Source organism: Camelus bactrianus, chromosome 6 (genome assembly GCF_048773025.1).
Source record: "Camelus bactrianus isolate YW-2024 breed Bactrian camel chromosome 6, ASM4877302v1, whole genome shotgun sequence".
NCBI lineage: Eukaryota > Metazoa > Chordata > Mammalia > Artiodactyla > Camelidae > Camelus > Camelus bactrianus.
Genome location: NC_133544.1, coordinates 46,281,057 through 46,300,622, shown reverse-complemented (window position 1 = coordinate 46,300,622; position 19,566 = coordinate 46,281,057). Strand labels below are relative to the sequence as shown.

Below are 19,566 nucleotides of genomic sequence, written 5' to 3'. Positions count from 1 at the left end.
GGCTGCAACTAAGTTAAATTACAGGCATTTTTCATTTTTATTTCAGAGAAAAAGCTCTGAGATGATGTTTATGGACATAGACTACTAACTGCCAAAATTAGTGAACAACATAATTTCTAATATTACTGAACGTTTGGAAAGAAATATAGACTAGGAAACATATATATGCTTTGTATTCATGATTTGTATGACATTTTCCATGACAATTGTATTATGTAAAAACAAATTTATTTTGGCCTTTAAATACACTTTTAGGGAAAGTATTCAGTGTAATGCAAAACTGAACTTCTAGAAAAATTTGTCTAATTTACATGTAATAGAAAGATAGATAGGAAGAGCCCAGAAAATAGCATACTCCTGCTCATGAATTGGAGAGGAGTTGATGTGGGAGAAATCTACATTAATATTATCTTTATTTTGTTTCTTATTTCAGTTAAAGATGACCAGACAATGTGAAAGACATTCAGGATTTTGGGGAGATATCAAATGATATAGTTCTCCCAGGTCTTTGCCAAAAGACTGTTTAGAGTCTTTTCTTAGTTGAAAATACAAGCAATACTTATTTTGAAATCAATGGAACTCTACTATGTAAAAACAGAAAACAGTCTGACTTTCACACCTCCTATCTCTCTGCATGGGTTACTTTTTCACTGCCCTTAAGGAAATTTCTTACAGATAACCACCACCCTTTCTATTACACTTAGATAGAAAATACTCTAGTAGTTTCTAGACATGATAACCATTACATTTCAATATTTAATTCAGCCATAAGAAATTTAAAAAAAAAAGCCATTTGCAGCAACATGGATGGCCCTGGAGAATGTCATTCTAAGTGAAGTAAGCCAGAAAAAGAAAATACCATATCATATCACTCATTTGGAATCTTAAAAAAAAATAAAGACAAATGAACTTATTTATAAAACAGAAACAGACTCACAGACGTAGAAAACAAACCTATGGTTACCAGGAGGAAAGTGAGGGGGGGGGGCATTCGAGATTTGCAGATACTGACTGGTATATATAAAATAGGTAAACAAGTTTGTACTGTATAGCACAGGGAACTATATTCAATATCTTACAGTAGCTTATGTTGAAAAAGAACATGAAAACGAATATATGTATGACTGAAGCATTGTACTGTACACCAGAAATTGACACAACATTGTAAACTGACTATACTTCAGTAAAAAAAATTAAGATGATTGGTTTAGAGGAATAGTCAATATTCTAAATTTCACCAAAAAGTGAATTGCTCCCTTTCCTTCTTCAGACTTCCTTTAAGGCTTAAAGGGAAAACAGTGGCTTCTCATCTAATTTTCTCACTTTTTTCTTTCATTCCTCCACACCAGTAGCCTGCCTGTGTGTTCTGATTATTCTGTATTTGGAGCTGGTAGAGAGGAGTGGTGAGGCAAGTTGTTACTTAACTGGTTTGTACCATTTTCTTCTGATGTCGGTTCTCCCTGTGCCTGGGAGATAAAGTTAGGGAGCCTCTGGGTGTGAGAAATCTCTTGAGAGCTGGTTCTTTCGCTTTGCTTACATCTGTGTTTATCTCTTTCTCCTTTGCTTACAGCTTTGCTTATCTTTTTATTTTTTATGTATTATGTCAGAATCTCATGGCTCCTTCAAGTACCTGTCTTGGGGAAAAATCCCTTTACAATCCCTCAACCAGTCATGGAGCTCCATGGATTCTTAACTATAGATGTAGCTGAGTAAACAGGACTATTGGTGGTGGTAGGAAACAAAAATATAGTCAATTCCACGTTATTACCAAACCTCTCTTTTGTAATGCACTTGTATATTGACATACTTGTGATGAAAAAATGCATTGGTACACAAGATTTTGAGGATATCATTTGGTCCAGGTCTTATAATTATGTATTCTTCCCTTGTTAACATCTGTAAGAATAAATGGGACTCCATGTGAAAATTACTCCTATTAATTTTATACTATTTTGAAAAATAATTAGTAGGATTTTTGTTTTATTAGGCAGTGTTTATTCTGGTGGTTTTGAATTGAATTGAAAGCCTTAGGAACTATAAAAATAGATCTTTTCTGGCATATTATGAACCTAATCACGACAATGTGTTGTCACATTTTATGCCTGTTGGGAAAATATGATTAATGATAAAACATATTTCTTAATATGACATATTAAAATAACTTTTCCATGGTTTACTCATGTGTTAGGAAATGATCCCCAGATTTAAATAATCCTTCACTGTTACTTATGTGTAAGAATATGTCAGCACCAATGAGGAGCTCCAGCAGGAAAGCACTGAGCTATTTGTCTTTTTCAATGTATGTGCCAGGGCTAAGAAGTGATAAATCAGCATGACTTTAGAGGACAAGCTTTTAATTAAATGATACCCATAAGTCACTCTTTCTGTTTCCTTAGAATTCGTTGTGAAAATCTCCTTCATTTGGCTTTAATGCTTAAATGTATGAATATATTTACCTCCAAATTGCTTCACAATTTTCATCTCAATTTTTTCAAAATATAAATGTCAACTTTAGCATTTCCATACTCTTTTTTTAGGCACTTTAATTATTATTGCCCAGCTACAGTCTGCTTTACAAGTTTTAAATGTTTATATATAAGGAAAAACGACACTTTATAAAATCTTGAAGTGTTGTAACAGAAAAACAAACATAAAAAATTAAACTAGAGCTTTACTGGGTTCATGGACCACTTTACAACCGTGTTGTGACAGTGTCTTTTAAACTTCAATTTCAAAACAGGTTCAGAAACTTTTGAATATATACTACTTACCTGTCAGGTTAACCCTAAAAACAAGCCGTAGGTCAGTCCCTCTGAAATTAATAATAAAGGGAGCTCAGCAGTATCCTTTCCCATTTAGACACACACATACACCACACAAAGGACCAATATAAGAAAACAAAATATGTCATTTCTGAGGACCTACCAAAAGCGAGGTGGTATTCAATATCAGGAATTTTAGTCTTTATGACAGCCCTATTATACCTTCCTTGGAGATGTTGAAACTGAAAAGATTATGTATCTAGCCTAGAGGTATATAACCAGGGATGGGATCTCAAATTAGATTTTTCTGCTTTCATGGTCAGGTCTTCCTCATCCTCCTAACCCTGAATGCACTATACTACTTACTTTCCTATGAGACAGTTCTCACTAACAAATTTTAAAGTTTTGCCTATAATCTAGGAAGAAACAGAGGCCCAAATTACTCATGATAGTAATGAAATAAGGAATTCTTGCAATTCCTTCACTTACGGTATTTTATAATTTATTTTGTTTTTGTTTATAGAGGGTGAAGGAGAGCTGGATAATTAAATGACACTAAGCTGATAAAAATAAATAACATTAGGCTGATACTAAATAACATTAGGCTGATTAAAATCCCTGAAGGTGAAAGGTCAGAGGAACAGCAGCATAAAGTTACCAGATTCTCAGAAGATGCAACTACCTGGGGGTAGCAGAACAGATTGTTAGCGTCTATGAGCTACAGGAAAAGGGGTAGATTAGAGGAAAAAAACTATTCATCAGATTTACTATAAGTAAAAACATGTAAGAATACACTATTTTATCAGCTTAAATAAAGAAAAACTGTATCAGTCAAGACTGATAAGACTGATAGGAGAAGTCTTTATAGGCAATTGTATGTCATTTTGCTTATTCAGTAATTTAAAAATTTCTAGAACTACTAAATCATTGATTATTTAGTGAATGAGAAACTGATACATCTTATTGTTCTAACCTACTGTTATCAAATATATTACAAAAAAGGGATGAATGCAGGGAGAACAAATGAGTGTTTTCCAGTTTACTCGACATTCTACTCTGAGTTCTAGCTGGGAGCTGTCAGATGTGAAAATGAGAGCAAGGGGTAAAATCTCAAATGACCTATTCAAAAGATGCATGAATAACTAAGTGAAATTTAGTCAAGTTAAGTTTATTTTGGGGCATAAGAAGTAAAATGATTGTGAGCACTATTAAGTATTTGATGCAAACATATACATTTATTTTTAAAATTTATTTACTGATACCTAAAAGTTATAGAATTCCATTATAGGATAGAAGATATTTCTGCATCCAAGTATATGAACATTAACATTTACAAAATAGATCTCAATTTTTTTTCATACACAAAATCACATTTAATGCATATCAAGTAAGAAGGCTAGGCAACAAGGTGTACAATAATGTGAGGTGGCCACAGTCCAGGGTATGGCTTCTAGATTAAAATACAACAAAAATTAAATGTTATCGGTTTACCAGAAATGAGCTTTCTACATGGGATAGATCCTTGCTAGCCAAACTCTTAAGGAACTGATATGAAAACTGTAATGACAATATGTACTCTATGTTTCCTGCAACTGTAACATATGTATCTGCTATTTAAATCATCTACTTCCTCTAATTTAAGATAGTCAGATACAGCACAGTAGGCTGCTTTCATAGGCTCAAAGGACAGCCTTTGAGACATTTCACTTAAATGTCAGATTTCTGTCTTTCTCAGTTCACTTTCATTCCATGTACAGGATATTAACTTGGAGTTTTTCTAAGTTTAGATTTAGGAAGAAAGGTGAAGAATTAAGTCTGAGGATTCCTTTGCCATAAAACAGTAGATGGCAACCCTTTTCACTTTCCAAAGCAAAGCAAAGTGCTAGACTCTAAGGAGCATTAAAAAGGAGATAACTAGGAGTTTTGTGAACCATAATTGACCACCTATTTATAATTTAGGTTAAATGGCTGTGCATTAGATATGGGATTATTTTGGAAAGGGTGGGATATTAGTCTCAACTCCTTTTCTCAATTTCATACAAAATCACAGAAACTTGGAGTTTGGGAGACATTGGACTGTGGTCATGAAAATCCAAATGACAGAATGCTGGCTCCTGTAACCCATGATTATAGAGTAAGATCGCCATTGGGAGGTATTTATTGATAAAATGAGGGTAGGCCGTTGGCCCTATTTACCATAATCCTAAATCTAGGCCATACTGAAGCTGGAGTTGGACCTTCTCAAGTCCTGAACAAGAGGGCTACATGGAAACTTGAGATCTCAGCAGAAAGAATCTAGAAAATTTCTCTGACTGGCCATGGGCTGAGGGGAGTATTGTAAATGGTCAAATGGAGAAGTCACATTTACATATATCAGATGTTGCAGATAAAACATCCTTGACAAAGAGGACCTTATCCATAACCCACAAAATTTTTCTGGGAAAGAATCAGCTTTCAAAACCTTGAAGCCAGCTCAAACAGTACCGGTCAAGTAAGATTTTTCCTATTCCTCTAACTGCAGCTCACACTGGATGGGTCAGAAACTCAGGTTAGCAAACTGAGGAAAGAGGGAAAGAGTGTCTAGCAGAGGAAATAAAGAAGATCTCTGTGACCCTTTACTAAACATTGGCTTTCATGGAGCCAAATGGCAGGAGAGAATTACTAATTGTGAACAAAGTTCGAAATTGTGGTTTTCACACTCACAAGTGTTATAGATTCTTACATGATACTGACTGTATGGGGGACTAAAATGATTAGAGGACTTTTAATTTTTAAGATATGAGAATCTGGGACTTTCTAAATTTTCTTTCAGGGATAATGAGCTAGTCCAAAAGAAGGGTTTACAAAATTTGTAGAGAAAATTTTTAAATGCTTTATGATTGCAACCTGTGTCCTGATCTTTCAATATACTTGATTCAAGCACATCTTTAACTACCAGGGGTGAAAACTCATGAATGAATATGTTCAAGCAAAATCTTAAAATCACATGATAAAGCTATGAATAATATTGTAATGCTTTAGATAGTGTGCTTAATTCCAAGAAATACGTTTAAAATTGAGAATTACCAAATAGAAAAACTATAAGGTAAGAAATAAACATTTTCGGGGGGAATAAGAGGATCTTTAAGGAAAGGAAATGCCCACTCCTGTTGTAAATGTCTGCAGGAACTACTCAATTATTGCTTTACATCCCCTCTGATCTTTTGCTCATATCTATGCTAGACATTAACATTGCTGCAGCAGAATGCATTTTTTAGAGTGACCACAACTCTTATCTCACTTGTTCATCTCAAGCTGTGTGAACATGCTGCTCCCCCATCAAGAAGTAGAGACTATGTCTCCACCCCCTTGAATCTGGATGGATCTTGTTACATTTTTGACTGATAGAATATGCCACAGGGGCAATCTGTTAGTTTCCAGTGAATCACTTAACTGATATGGAAACTTCTTGCCTCTAGGCACTCTCATTCTTATGATGCTCCCTCTTAAAACCAAATCACCAAACTGAGAATTTAAAGCCACTGGAGGCCAGGTGTGGACACTCTGGTTGACAGTCTCAGTGGAGCTCCTATCTGACAGTCAGCAACAACCAGCCATGTGTATGAGCCATCTTATATGCCCATCCCAGTCAAGCCTTCAGATGATTAAAGCCCTAGTTGATATCTGATGGTGACCACATGCGAAGCCCCAAGTGAAAATCTCCCTGGTGAATTCAGTCAACTCACAGACCCATGAGAGATAGTAATTCATTCTTTAAGCCACTAAATTTTGGAGTCTGTTCTGCAGCAATAGATAAATAGAATCATCTATAATTCTAAAGCTATGGTAGGATAGTTATTTTATTTTTTCATATATAATTTCTTGAACGTATAAAGAAACCTTATTTTGTGCTAATGTGTCTTTGCTTAGATTCTCAAAAACAGAGCCTCAATGCTTTATTGAGGAGTGCAAACACAGAGAAGCAATAGTGAAAGAAAGGAAATGCGGCAGAGGAGAAAAACAAATAAATGTTAATATATTACTAAAATGGCTACAGTTTCATAAACAAAACTGTATGGTCAATCATGCAGTGTCTCTGGGTAGGTTATCTGGAGCTACTGTGCCTTAGAATAATCTGTGGAGAGCAAGAGAGTGGGATTTTTTCTCTCTCCTTTTCCTATATTGTCTCAAATTGGTCAAAATCTGCCCAAAGGGCATTTATTCCCTCACCCTTCCAAGCTGTGTTTCTTGCATCTCCTGAACAGCTGCTGAGGAGTCCAGAATCATAACCTTCAGCAGACGACTTCATTTGAGACTGGAATTTGTGGAAAAAGCCAAAACCTCTATGAGTGGGATCAGCCTAGGCTCAGGTGCCATAGTTGTTAGAGCTTCTGCTCCACTAGGGCAGCTCATACTCCATCAGAGCCTCGCCCTCACTCTGGGGAACCCTGAAATATTTAGGAATATTGAGAGAGGAGGTCATGAGCAATGGCAGTTGGAGCATTCCATTGACCAAATGCCTGAGGAATCAGAAGGCATGTGAAGCAAGAGAGTGATATGAATTGGATGTGATGCAGTCTACCCAGTGGGCCACTCACATCCTGTCTCATACTTCTGTGATACCCAGATATGGTTTATAAAACGGGAATAGTTTACCCTCACTTATTCTAAGGAAGGGAATGTGTAAGTCCAGTTGTTCAAGATAATAGCTATTTGCAATGTATCTTAAAAGGCTATGGAGAATTAGAAGATTGAGCTACAACTGGTACTTGGACCATAACTGTTACTTGCCATCTCTCTTTCCCAGCATTCATTCTTGAGTTTATTACCTTTAGCCAGCACTTTGGCTGATCTATGCTATTTGTATTGTTGAATGATCTAGAGTATCGTATCTGGAGTATTTATCAGTTCTAGTTCACTGACCCTTTCAAGGTTGAAAGTGTATAATGTAATTAGCTTGTCACCAGACAGCTGGGTGACCTCCCTGAAAGATAGTGCCATAAAAGGGACTCCAAATCAGACTTAGCTGATGGCAGATTGTTTATCCAGTAGGGTCAATAGCTGAATCAACAAAGTGAGAGGAGGTCTATGTTATTAGCTCATCAGCAGCTACCAGTTTTGCAAACATAACCCCTCCTTTTATGAGCCCACAGTGAAATCACTGAAGTGGCTAATGAGTATCTGTCTCATATCCTTGGAACAAATCATTTTATCTTCTCTGAAGTGTATCTCCTCTATTTGGAGTTATGTGAGTTATAAAGATGCACACATTTTTGTACTCTTCCATATATAGATCCATTTACCTCTTCCCCGGGCTTTCTTGTCCCCAATCTTGCAATTTTGGTCCTTTCAAGGTTTTTGACCCACAAACCAAGCTGGTCCTACTGCCCAAGAGTTATTACATATCCACACCGCAGGCCAACTTTTCTTTCATGTCAGTCTGTGCTCAAGTTCTTCTGGACTACCCTTTAAGGGCAGAAACCATCCATTTCTGACTTCAGCTAACATATTTCACTGACACATTTGTGAATCTGGCTTAAGTCCTTTCATTTTAAGTTAGTTGGTTATAAGAAACACAGAGAAGGACAAGAGTAAATTGAGGGAGAAGCATTAGTGCTGCAGAGGTGGGTAAACTGGTCATGCCTTTGAGCTTATTTACAAGTAAGTAATTTCCACCATATTCTGTGGTTTTCCACTGTGTCCAGTCTTGTTATTTGGTAGATCTCTTAATACCAGCTCATAATAAGTTTCATTGGTCTCAAGGTCATTTAGTGCCCCATGGTTTATCTCTATTAGGTCCTAATAATAGCACATTAAGAGTCGGTTTTTCAAATGGAAAACATTTCTCTACCTAAAAGGCCATGCTCTTGCTCAGAACTCTAGGGGTTTACCTAATGATATGTAAATTTGATAATCTGAAATATAAATGTTTTGTAGTTGGGATTTAATTCATTTTCATTTCCTTGTATTATTGTGATGAAAATGTTAAAAAAATTTTATTTTCTTGATTTTTAACACAAGAGATTCTGTTATAAATATCTCACCAAATTAAAAAATATTTTTGTGACTTACAGCAAAAACACGTATGCATGGACTCATATAATTTTTGAAGTATTTCTATATTTGTTAGAATTTTTTCATAGGATTTTTAACTTTAGTCAACAAGAAGTATGGTTTAGAGAAGGGAGTATTAGATGGAAGCTGAAAATACGGGTAATTTCTGTTTTCTCTACTTCCTTGTTAATGTCCTTGGATTGTATTTCACATATCTAAACCCCATTAATTTGCTCAGTGCCAGTCACAATTCTAAATTTAATTATAATAATTTCTGAACACACGGGATGAAAGGGACATTTTCTTTTATCTCATTTCTGTCCCATCATTTTAAGAATCTTTCTTTTTAAAATTTTGATCCCTTGCCCCCAAGCTCAGATGTTTGGTTATTGAATATGAGTATTGACAAGATTAAAATATTTGGTTTCAACTAGCATTAAAAGCATCAAAAAACTAATTATTCCTGTGTATAAACTCCAAACCATTCCAGAGAACAGATGGGTACTGAGGTTAATTTTAAAAATGCTTATCTTTTAATTTAATGATAAGATGAGGTTTATTCTATCACAGTGTAGTGGGATAAACTATAACTTGATAATGTTCCACATACTAATATTTTTTTAAAGGTTAAAAATTTAACAGATGGTTTTGACACTTAACAGTAAAGAGACTGTACCTCTTTTGGCTACACTTACTTATTATCTTTCTTATCTACCCACTTATGGGTTGAGCTCAAGTCTTTCAAAAGTAAAAAAAAGCAAAGTTATTTTCATAAAATGTTTCATTTCTCATGAGGCTTATATTTGTACTTCTACTCATTTTCTTAAAGTGAGGTGAGCCTACTATTTCCTTACATTAAATCAAAAAAGATTTTTGGTTTTGATAGTTTTCCTCATAAATTGGCTTTCTGTAAATAAAGTTTGCCTCCCAGTTTGTTGAAATGTCTTGAATTTTGTGATACCTTATATGCGATTATTGCGGATTTTTTAACTTTTATTTTGAAATAATTTCAGACATATAAAAATATGATGATAATAATTATTAATAATAATAATAATAATAATAATAATAATAATAATAATAATAATAATAATAATAATACAGAAAACTCCAGTATGTCCTTTACTCAGATTTATCAGTTTTTAACATTTTGGCATATTTACTTTTTAATTGTATCTTTATTCCTTTTTATTTCTACAATATTTTGTGTATGTTTCTTTTAAAATCATTATACAATTATGAAACTTTGGAAAGTTAACACTGATACAATACTTTAACTGATAATCCATATCTTAATTCTATCAGCCACTCAGTATTGTCCTTTTATGTTATTTCCCCCTGCATTACAGGTTCCTCTCCATGAGTACACACTGCATTTGGCTGTCATGTCCCTTTAGTCTCCTTTAATCTGGCATTATTCTTTAGTCCTTCAATGACACTGATATTTGTTTTCAAAAGAAGGTATTTCTTATTTTGGGTTTGTGTTTTCATCCCTTGGATGTGGAATCTATTGATTATTCTTGCCCAATTTTTGTTACTTTGTTAGCAAAATGGGTATTTTCCAACTTCACCGCTTACACTAAAGGAGCCATGAAATGCTCCAGACGGCCAAATGAGGGACAGTTTGTGCATAAAAGTAAGTAAGTCCTGGAATACAGTTCTCTGAATGAAATAAAAAATTAGCCTTTAAGGATACCCAGATATTCTAATATAATTTACTAAAAGCAAAAAACCACAATTATCCTTTCCCTAATTGTTGGTGGAGGTCATAGAGAGAACACAACCCAAGCTATTGGAGGCTCCCTGGTCCCAGGCCCCTTTCCTTGGAATGTATGTCACACCCACCGTTCCCACAATGGGAAACATTTTCAAAAACAGCATTGAGATAGGGAAGTGCTGTTGAGACTCTGGACAGTATACCTGACTGAACCCAGTTAAGGCTTCTATATAAACTTTTAAGCTTCTAGCAGATGGGTGCAAAGATCTGCTCATCTTGTGGCTGCCCAAGACAAGCCTCATATATAAGTTCCCTTGTTTATTAAACCTACAACTTAGCAATTTTAAATGGTATTCCTCTATTTTTGGTCTCTTTGTGTTTGAGGACAAGTTTCAAATTTCACCTGGGGAACTCCTTAGGTTGTGAACCAATACCAATGAATTATCTGGCATCTCTGGAGAAAACCAGTTGACCTTGTTTGGATTTCTTTTGTGATTCCATGTTTCACTAATTGTGTGTGTGTGTGTATACACACACATATATATGTACACATATATGTATTTATGATATAAATATAATAAGTTGTATATATATATATGATATATATATTTCTATCATACATATTTCCTTACACCAGTACCATATTGTCTTGGTTACTTTAGATTTACAGTAAATCTTAGAATCAAGTCATACATTCTCAAACTTTATTATTATTTTTCAAAATTGTTTTGAATATATTGTATCCTTTGCATTTCCACGAAAATTTTAGTCTATTTGTCAATTTATGCAAGGTTGCTAGAATTTAGTTTTATTTGGTCTGTTACTTTCAACCCCTTTGTGTCTAATTTTAATATACATCTCTTATAAAAGCATGTGGTTGGAGCTTTCTTTTTTAATCTAGTCTAATAAGATTTCCTTTATAGTAAGTTATTTAAACCATAAACAAATATGTAATTATTGATATGATATGTATTATTTTATGTATTATTGATGTGACTTCTTTGCCCTTTTAATATTTAGTCTCATTTTTTTGTTCCTCTCTTCCTCCTTTACTGTTTTCTTTTGTGCAAAAATGTTTTATTATATAATTTTAATTCCTCTGTCAAATTTTATCTGTGCTTATTTATATTCTTTTCAATAGTTGCTCTAAAAATTACAGTATGCATTTTTAATTTATCACAATATACTTCAAATACATATTTACTTCTATTAAACTATAGAAACTTTGCACTAATATAGTTTCATTTTCTCTTTCTTTTTTGTGTTATTGTGATGTTTTACATGTATATACAGTATCAATCCCAAAATATAATTTTATAATTTTTTGGGGGGTAATTGGGTTTATTTATTGCTTGATTTTTTAATTAAATTTAATTTTTTTAATGGAGGTACTGGGGATTGACTTCATGCGTGCTGAGCATACAGTGTACCACTGAGCTATACCCTCCCCCCCAACTTTATAATTTTTGTTATAAACAATCTTATGTCTATTAATGAAAGTAAAAGAAGGAAACACAGTACACACACTTTTATATTGACCTCTGTATTTACTATTTCCAGTATCTTCATTCCTTCTTATGGATCCAGATTACCTTTTGGTGCATTTTTCTTTAATCTCAAGGACTTTCAGTAGCATTTCTTTTAGCACAGATCTGGTAGCAACAAATTCAGGTTTTCTTTACCTAGAAATTTCTTTTTTTATGCCTTAAGTATTGAAAGGTAGTTTCACTGGACATAAAATTCTTACTTGACAATTTTTTTTCAGCACCTTTTATATACCATTCTTCTGGCTTCCATTGATTCTGATGGAATACTAGTCATTAATAATAACCATTGCCCCAATTGTTTTGTATTGATTTGCCCTTGCTGTTGTTACTGTATCTTGGCTTTTAGCACTTTGATTGATGTATGATTTCCTTTGTATTTTCCTACATGAGATTTGTTAAGTTTCTTGGATCTGGAAATTATTGTTCTGTAGTAAATTTGGGATGTTTTTGACCATTGTTTTCTCAAGTATTTCTCTGCTCCTTTCTCTTCTTCTGGGCTCCACTTTCACATATTGTGGAATGCTTGATATTGTGACACTCATCTCTTGAGATTCTTTTATTTTTCGCCCATCTATTTTTCTTCTGTGTTTGATATTAGACAATTACTGTTAGTCTACTTTGAAATTCAGTGAGTCTTTCATGTCTCAAATTTGCTATCAATCCCATCAGGACAATTTTTATTGTGTTTTTCAACTCTAAAATTGCCATTTGATTATTTTATAATTTCTGTTTCTCTGATGAGACACCCTATTTTTTCCACTAATTCTTAGTACATAATATTATGATTCTTTCTTTCCCTTTAAGTTTTGAACATATGTATAAAAGCTTTTTTGTCTGCTAAATCCAACATCAGGTCACTCAGACATGCAGAGTTCTTCCTATTGGCTTCTTTTTCTTCCTCCTGATTATTCATGAAAATTCCATATTTCTTTGCATAGTTAATAATTATTGGAAAACTGGACATTGTGGATAATACAGTGTAGCAACTTCTGATTCTATTTTGTTTTTCTGAGAATTTCTCTATTTTTATTTGCTTATTTGTTTTATTTATTTATTTGTTCAATAGGCAGTTAAAATTTTTACACTCATACTGTGAAATCTGTCTCCCTGTGGTCTGCTATCTCTATGTTTTGCTTTTTTCTTTTAGCACCATAGCTTATTCCTGCATACTTTAAAGTTGGTCAAAGGTTTAAGCTCAGATAGATACCTCAAGCAATTAAGGCTTCTGCCCTTTGCTGCCTGAGTTGTGTGTGAAACTTGAGGCACACATTCAAAGAGAGAAAATTCTGAAGTCTCCGCAAGCTTTCATTTTTCTCTGGGCTTCTAGGATCTCCTCAGGTGTATGTAGGTCAGTCAGCCTTCAGCCAAAAAGGCTTGTGTGGACAGTTTATTTTCTTAGTCAGTCTTTAATTCTCTCATTTCCAAAATTTCCCTTAAATTACTGGGAGCTCTGATGTTTACCTCAAGAGGTACTTAGTACCTCTGGCTGGTAGAGGTTCAGGCATTGCAGCTCTTGGTGAAGGTGGTATTATACAACAAGAATACCACAAGTTCAGTGTGCCTACACAACACAGTAATAATTTATCATGAATAAACTCTTCTCAATTGTTACCTGAATTTAGTCCTTTATTAGTGCCTGAAACAATGATTTTAAATAATACTTTCCAACTTTATACTTGTTTTTTTGCAGAGGGGATTGCAATACTTCCTCCCGACATCATTATTGGAAGTAGAGTCCTTTGGTTTAAATCTGCAAAAGTAAGCAAATTATGCATGTTTTCTTATTCCTTCTTTCATACACAGTCTGTGTGGGTGGTGGTGTGGGTGTGACTATTTGCACTTTGCTTTTTACAGTTAATACATCTTTGAAATCATTCCACATTCATTTCTATAGTTGATCCATTTTTTAAAAATCTGCATAGGATTTCTTTATGCTCATGCACTATAGTTTATTCAAGCAAAGTTCTATGTTGAGACATTTAATGGTTTTCAGTGTTGTTCAGTAACATTTCAACCATATAATACATAACCCCATGCATGTGTATTTTAGTATTTTTGTGGTTGTCAAGTAAATTCCTAGAAATGGAATTTCAGTGAAGAAGAATAAACAGCATGTAGTTTTGTTAAGTATTGCCATATCTGTCCATTACTGCCTTCCCATCAGTGATATATGAGATTGCCAATTTTCATATAGCCTAGCTTTGGAATTTTGGCTAATCTGATGGGTGAGGAATTGCATTGCACTATGGTTTTTATTTTTTATTCCTTACCATAAACTTACATCATTCATATGATTAATGTTTTTATTTGTAATTGTTCATGTCTTTGGGACTTTTTAAAAAATAGGATTCATCTGAAGCCAGCTTATGGTATCATAATTTAAATGTAATAAAATTTACCCTGTTAAGTATTCAAATGTGATGAGTTCTGATGCAGTCATGCAACCACCACTACAATCAAGAAATAGAATATTCCCATTATTCCAGAAACTCACTGACCCTCAATTCCCTCCTTCCATTTAGTTCCTTCCATTAAACCTTCTTTAATTCCTCTCAGCAAAGTTTTGTAGTTTTCAGTGTATAGCTATTGACCATATTTTTGTAAGCATTATTCCTAAATATTTCATATTATTAATGCAAGGTACATGGTATTGTTTTTATAATTTTAATTTCTGATTGTTCATTGCCATTATATAGATGTCCAGTTAAATTTTGTATGTTTTTTCCAATAATTTTGGTGAACTCACTTATGAGTTCTGGTAGCTTCTTAGTAGATTCAGTGAAACTTTCTATATAAATTATTATGTTATCTGTGAATACAAATTTTATTTCTTCCTAAACAAATAATATACTTTACTGCTGCTACTGCTATCATCATCCCATCCATTATTATTATCATTATCATGTATGTCTTATTGAATTGGTAGAACAACGGTTTGCAACTTTTTCTGTAAAGAACCAGACAGTAAATATTTTTGCCTTTGTGGGCCTTGTGGTCCTTGCCACAGACAGCTCAACTCTACTGTTACAGTGGTAAAACAGCCATAAATAATACGGGAACAAGTAGGCATCATTGGATTTGGCTCAGAGGCCATGGTTTTCAGGCTTCTTTCTTTTTCCTGTGTTTCATTTTAGAGTGTTCCTACTGCTACATCTTTAAATTGTCTAATCTCATCTGCATTGTCTAATCTATCATTAATCTCATTTTTATCTGGAACATTTTGTTTCTATCTCAAGATTTTTGCTTTGAGACTTTTTACATCATCCATGTCTCTCCTTAACATGTTCAGTCTTTCCTCTAGCTTTTTGAATATATATGGACTATTTCAGTGAGTATTAACTCGATCATTTTCTGGGTCAGTTTTAATGTTTTTTTTTCCTCCTCATTTTGTGATGTATTTTCATTGTGTATTTTGTGTTGTACTTTTTTGCATTCCTGGTGATTTTTTTTTTTTTTTTTTTTTTTTTAGATTCTGGACGTTGTGAATTTTATTTTCCTATGTACAGGGCAATTTTGTTTTCCTATGAATATCCTTGACTTTCTTTCTTTCTGGAACATAATTAAAATTACTTGGAAAGAATTTGATCATTTGGGTCTTACTCTTTGTTAGGTGAAACGAGAACTGTGTTTAGACTAGAGATAATCTTTCTCCACTATGAGGCAAGAGTCTTCTTAGTACTCTAGCTGTTGCCTCATTAATTACAAGTTTTTTTTTTTTTTCCACTCAGGCTGGTGAGAATAAGAATTTTTCTAAGCCCTGTATGAATTCTGTTCCCTGTTCCTTATAATCTTTTTTAGGTGATTTTTTCAAAGTCCTTAGTTTACTCACACAAACGAGCTAATGAGTATTCAAGTGAATATTGTTGGGGACCCTGTTCAGATATCTGCCATTCCCTCTCTGTGCAGCTCTCTCCCCTCTTGTACTCTGCCTTATGAAATTGCTCTTTGAAGCTGTATAGGCTTCCTTAGATCCCAACTCCATTCTTCAGCCAGAGAGACAACTATTTGCTTTGGCTCTCTTTCCTTCACTATTCCCCAGAAACTTTCTCTAGGATCATACCTGGGACAATTATGGGACTCCCTTCAGTTGTTTCCAGACTTTTCTGGGCCACTGTCCTTCATTGTCTGATGTCCAATAACTTGAGTGTCACTGTGTGATATGTTTTGTCATAGTTGTTTCAAATGAAAGGATATTCGGATCTTTTTCACTCCATTTTGACTACATGCTCGAGTCCTTATTTTCTCAATTAAAAAAAAAAAGCCTTGATTTTTATATAAATGGATTTTTGTCTTTTTTCTGTGATAAATTTTACAAACATTTGCTCTTAATTTTTAACTTATGTTTGACTTTAGATGTTCATAGCAGTGTAAAAGTATATGCTGTTTAATTTGTAGTCACATTTGTTAATTTATTCGTTTATTGCTTCTGCACTTTGCTTTATAATCTGAAAGCTTTCCCATACAGTCAGGTAATAGAGGAATTAAGTCACTTTTTTTCTCGTAGAATTTGTGTAGAATTTGTATTGTGTAAAGTAACATACAGGATCTGTAAGATCAGATACCATGTTTTTCTAAGTGGCTACCCAGTTGTCCCAACATCACTTATTAAAATGTCTATCTCAGCCTGGTTATTTGAGATAATTATAATATTCCCCCATCCATCTATTGTTTCAAAATTATACCAATTTTTTATACCAATTTCAAACTTAACAGTCTGGTGATGGTTGTTCTTTCATAAAAGGTCAAATAGAATCAAAGGAGGAAGGAATAAATTCATTTGGGTAAGAGCCCAAAGTCATTGGGTTTACTAGGATTTTGGTATTTATTATCTCTTCTAGATTTACACGTTGATTAAATAAGATAAAGTGGTAAAAATTTGGCTAGTTTATGAACTAATTTTATTTCTCTCTAATCAGAATATGAGAACAGTTCACATATTACAAAATAAAATGCTTGCTTTTTCTTGCTGGACTATACAATGTTAAATCTGAAAATGTATTTTTGCAAGATTTCATTTGACTTTGTATTCCCTTTCAGAGTCTAAGAAAAAATAATAAATTTGTCTGTGTTTTAGTACCATCATAAACAGAGAAATCCATACTTCTTCAAGAAGTCTTTTATACTTTTGAATAATTAACTTAGACACTGTAAAGTAAAAACTCTGTTTTCTCCTGTACTCACTAATTAATCTCAGTACCTCTGATCACCAAATGTGTAGCCCACTTACCATCTCAATTCCTCTATTCTCAACAAGTAACAGTTTGCCTCTCTCTTAAAATGTATTACCAGGGATTGCATACAATCCTCTAGGAGTGATCTGAACCCTAGATCAGTCAGAGCTATACTAACATGTCTCTACCACAAAATATTTTTTAAATTGTGCTAAAAAAGTTATAATCAGGTGGGTATTTATAATCTCAAATTTTATGGAAATAGATTAATTTATTAATCACATTTTATATGCTTTGTAAAACTGCTACATTGTCCTTTTAATGGGTATGCACTCAATTAAATGTCTTTATTGAGTTACCACTTTAAAATCTATATATTTTCCCATTATTTTTTGCACAGTACTTTGTTACACCCTCTCCCCAAAATTATGTTCCACAGCACAATAGTTTTGAGACATATTCTACAAAACGATAAGCTCCATGATCAGAAATACTTGGGAAATACTGGAAAATGTTCCTCTTGAGATGTCATAATGTAGATTAACATATTTCCAGTTCTGAGAGATCCGCAGTAAAACAACTGCTAATATTACTTAGCCCAGCTTTTTAGGCTAGGAACTATTTATTAAATTTTTAAAAAGTATTACTATTATATAATCTATTTGATGCTAACAATGTATAATGTCACATGTAATGAACACTGCAGGTGAAATGAATATGGCATTCAATTATATCAGCTGGATGTTGGAATGCTCTAAAATAGATACACACAAATGATAATTTTTCAGATGAATCAAGACTGAAATTTTATTTCATTATTTGTAAATAGTTGAGTTCAGAATAAGGGTAAGTTTCATTTACCTGATTGAAAATACAGAGTACTCAGAGAGGCTTAGAAATTGCAAAATATTTTTTTAAAAGAAAGTTTATTAAAATACCACTATTCTTGAGGGATAAAAGTGGTTTGTATATTTTTACCTAAGAACAATTTTGTTGATACAGTAATTTTGTAAAGGTACTCAGGCTATATATGCAATGCTATAAAATCTGAAATGAGAAGAATACACAGATGAAATAATGACTATCCTGTATTCAATGTAATCTAAACAAACATCTCCAAATGTTGGAGCATGCTTAGCATAAGTCAAAAAAAAAGTGGACCTTCTCATTTATCCATTTTATTTTACATAGTTTTATAGTCTTTACAGTCTAATATATTTGTAAATGATCTGCATCTTGATTTGACTCCTGAAGTAGTGATGTTATATTTTAGTACCACAAATTAAATATTCAGATATTATATTTCAAATTATATGAGATTGATTATTTAATTATATAATATTATGTACTAGTTAATTATATAATCTATATAATTCATAATATATTATATATTTATAATTTATATATTATTTGCATTATATAATAAGTTTCATTGTTTCCTTTGTCAGTAAAAACCAATCTAAGAAAGAAATGGAAATTTTTATTTGAGCCAAATTAAGGATTATAACTTGGGAACAGCATCTCAGAAATCTCTGAGAACTGTTTTGCCTGTTAGAAGTCAAAGCACAGTTATATAAGTTTTTTGAGACAGAGGACTCTACATTAAATGACATTTTATTGACAGTTTACATGAGCCAGATCTGCAAGTTTAAAGTAGTGTGTCGTGTGTCCCCTTACAAGATCAAGATAGAATGTTATCCTTTAAGGAGTTGTCTTACTGGTGCTAGGAGTATGTTGCTCTTTATGGTTGAGTAGGTATTTCTGCCGATGGGGAGGTTTGATCCATTCATAATGCAGAAACACAGTGCACAGTGTAGGGAGAGAGGAGGTCAAAGGTTTAAAAAAATTTTTATGTTTAAATCATTCTTGTCTTGCCGCAAAATATGAATTTTATTTCACACCTTTATATTTTATAATGTTTTAGCTTTAATATAAAAGTAACTAACATAATAGCTAATGGTGAATGCATTTAAGTATATTGCTTACATATTTAAGGACTAAACTCGAGATTTAAGATAACAATGTTGTTAAACAAGCTAAGAGATATCTTGTTTTAGAGTCATGCTTTTAGGAAACTCACATAGTGGGTTCACTGGCCCTGCATATGCATACTAAGAGTATATATGCCATTAATGAACAAGGGACCTTCACAAAGAAACCTGTGTAGTGAAGAAAAAACTTAATAAGGAGAACTTATTTCTACTTTTTTTTTCTTCTTTGAGTATATACGTGTCTCTTTAAATAAAACTAATTTATTTTAAAAATCCTACATGTGTGTGTATGTATATACATCTACATATATAAAGTAAAATTAAATTGTAAGGTGTTGAGAAAGA

The 19,566-nt window shown here is 33.2% G+C and overlaps 1 long non-coding RNA gene across 1 annotated transcript in view; it reads left to right on the top strand.

Moving 5' to 3' along the window:
* Positions 1-19,566, top strand: part of LOC141577916 (uncharacterized) — a 445,824-nt gene that overhangs the window by 87,423 nt on the left and 338,835 nt on the right. Inside the window, exon 2 of the long non-coding RNA XR_012507539.1 lies at positions 13,750-13,817. This is a non-coding gene — a long non-coding RNA (uncharacterized LOC141577916). The remainder of the gene's footprint in view (positions 1-13,749; positions 13,818-19,566) is intronic.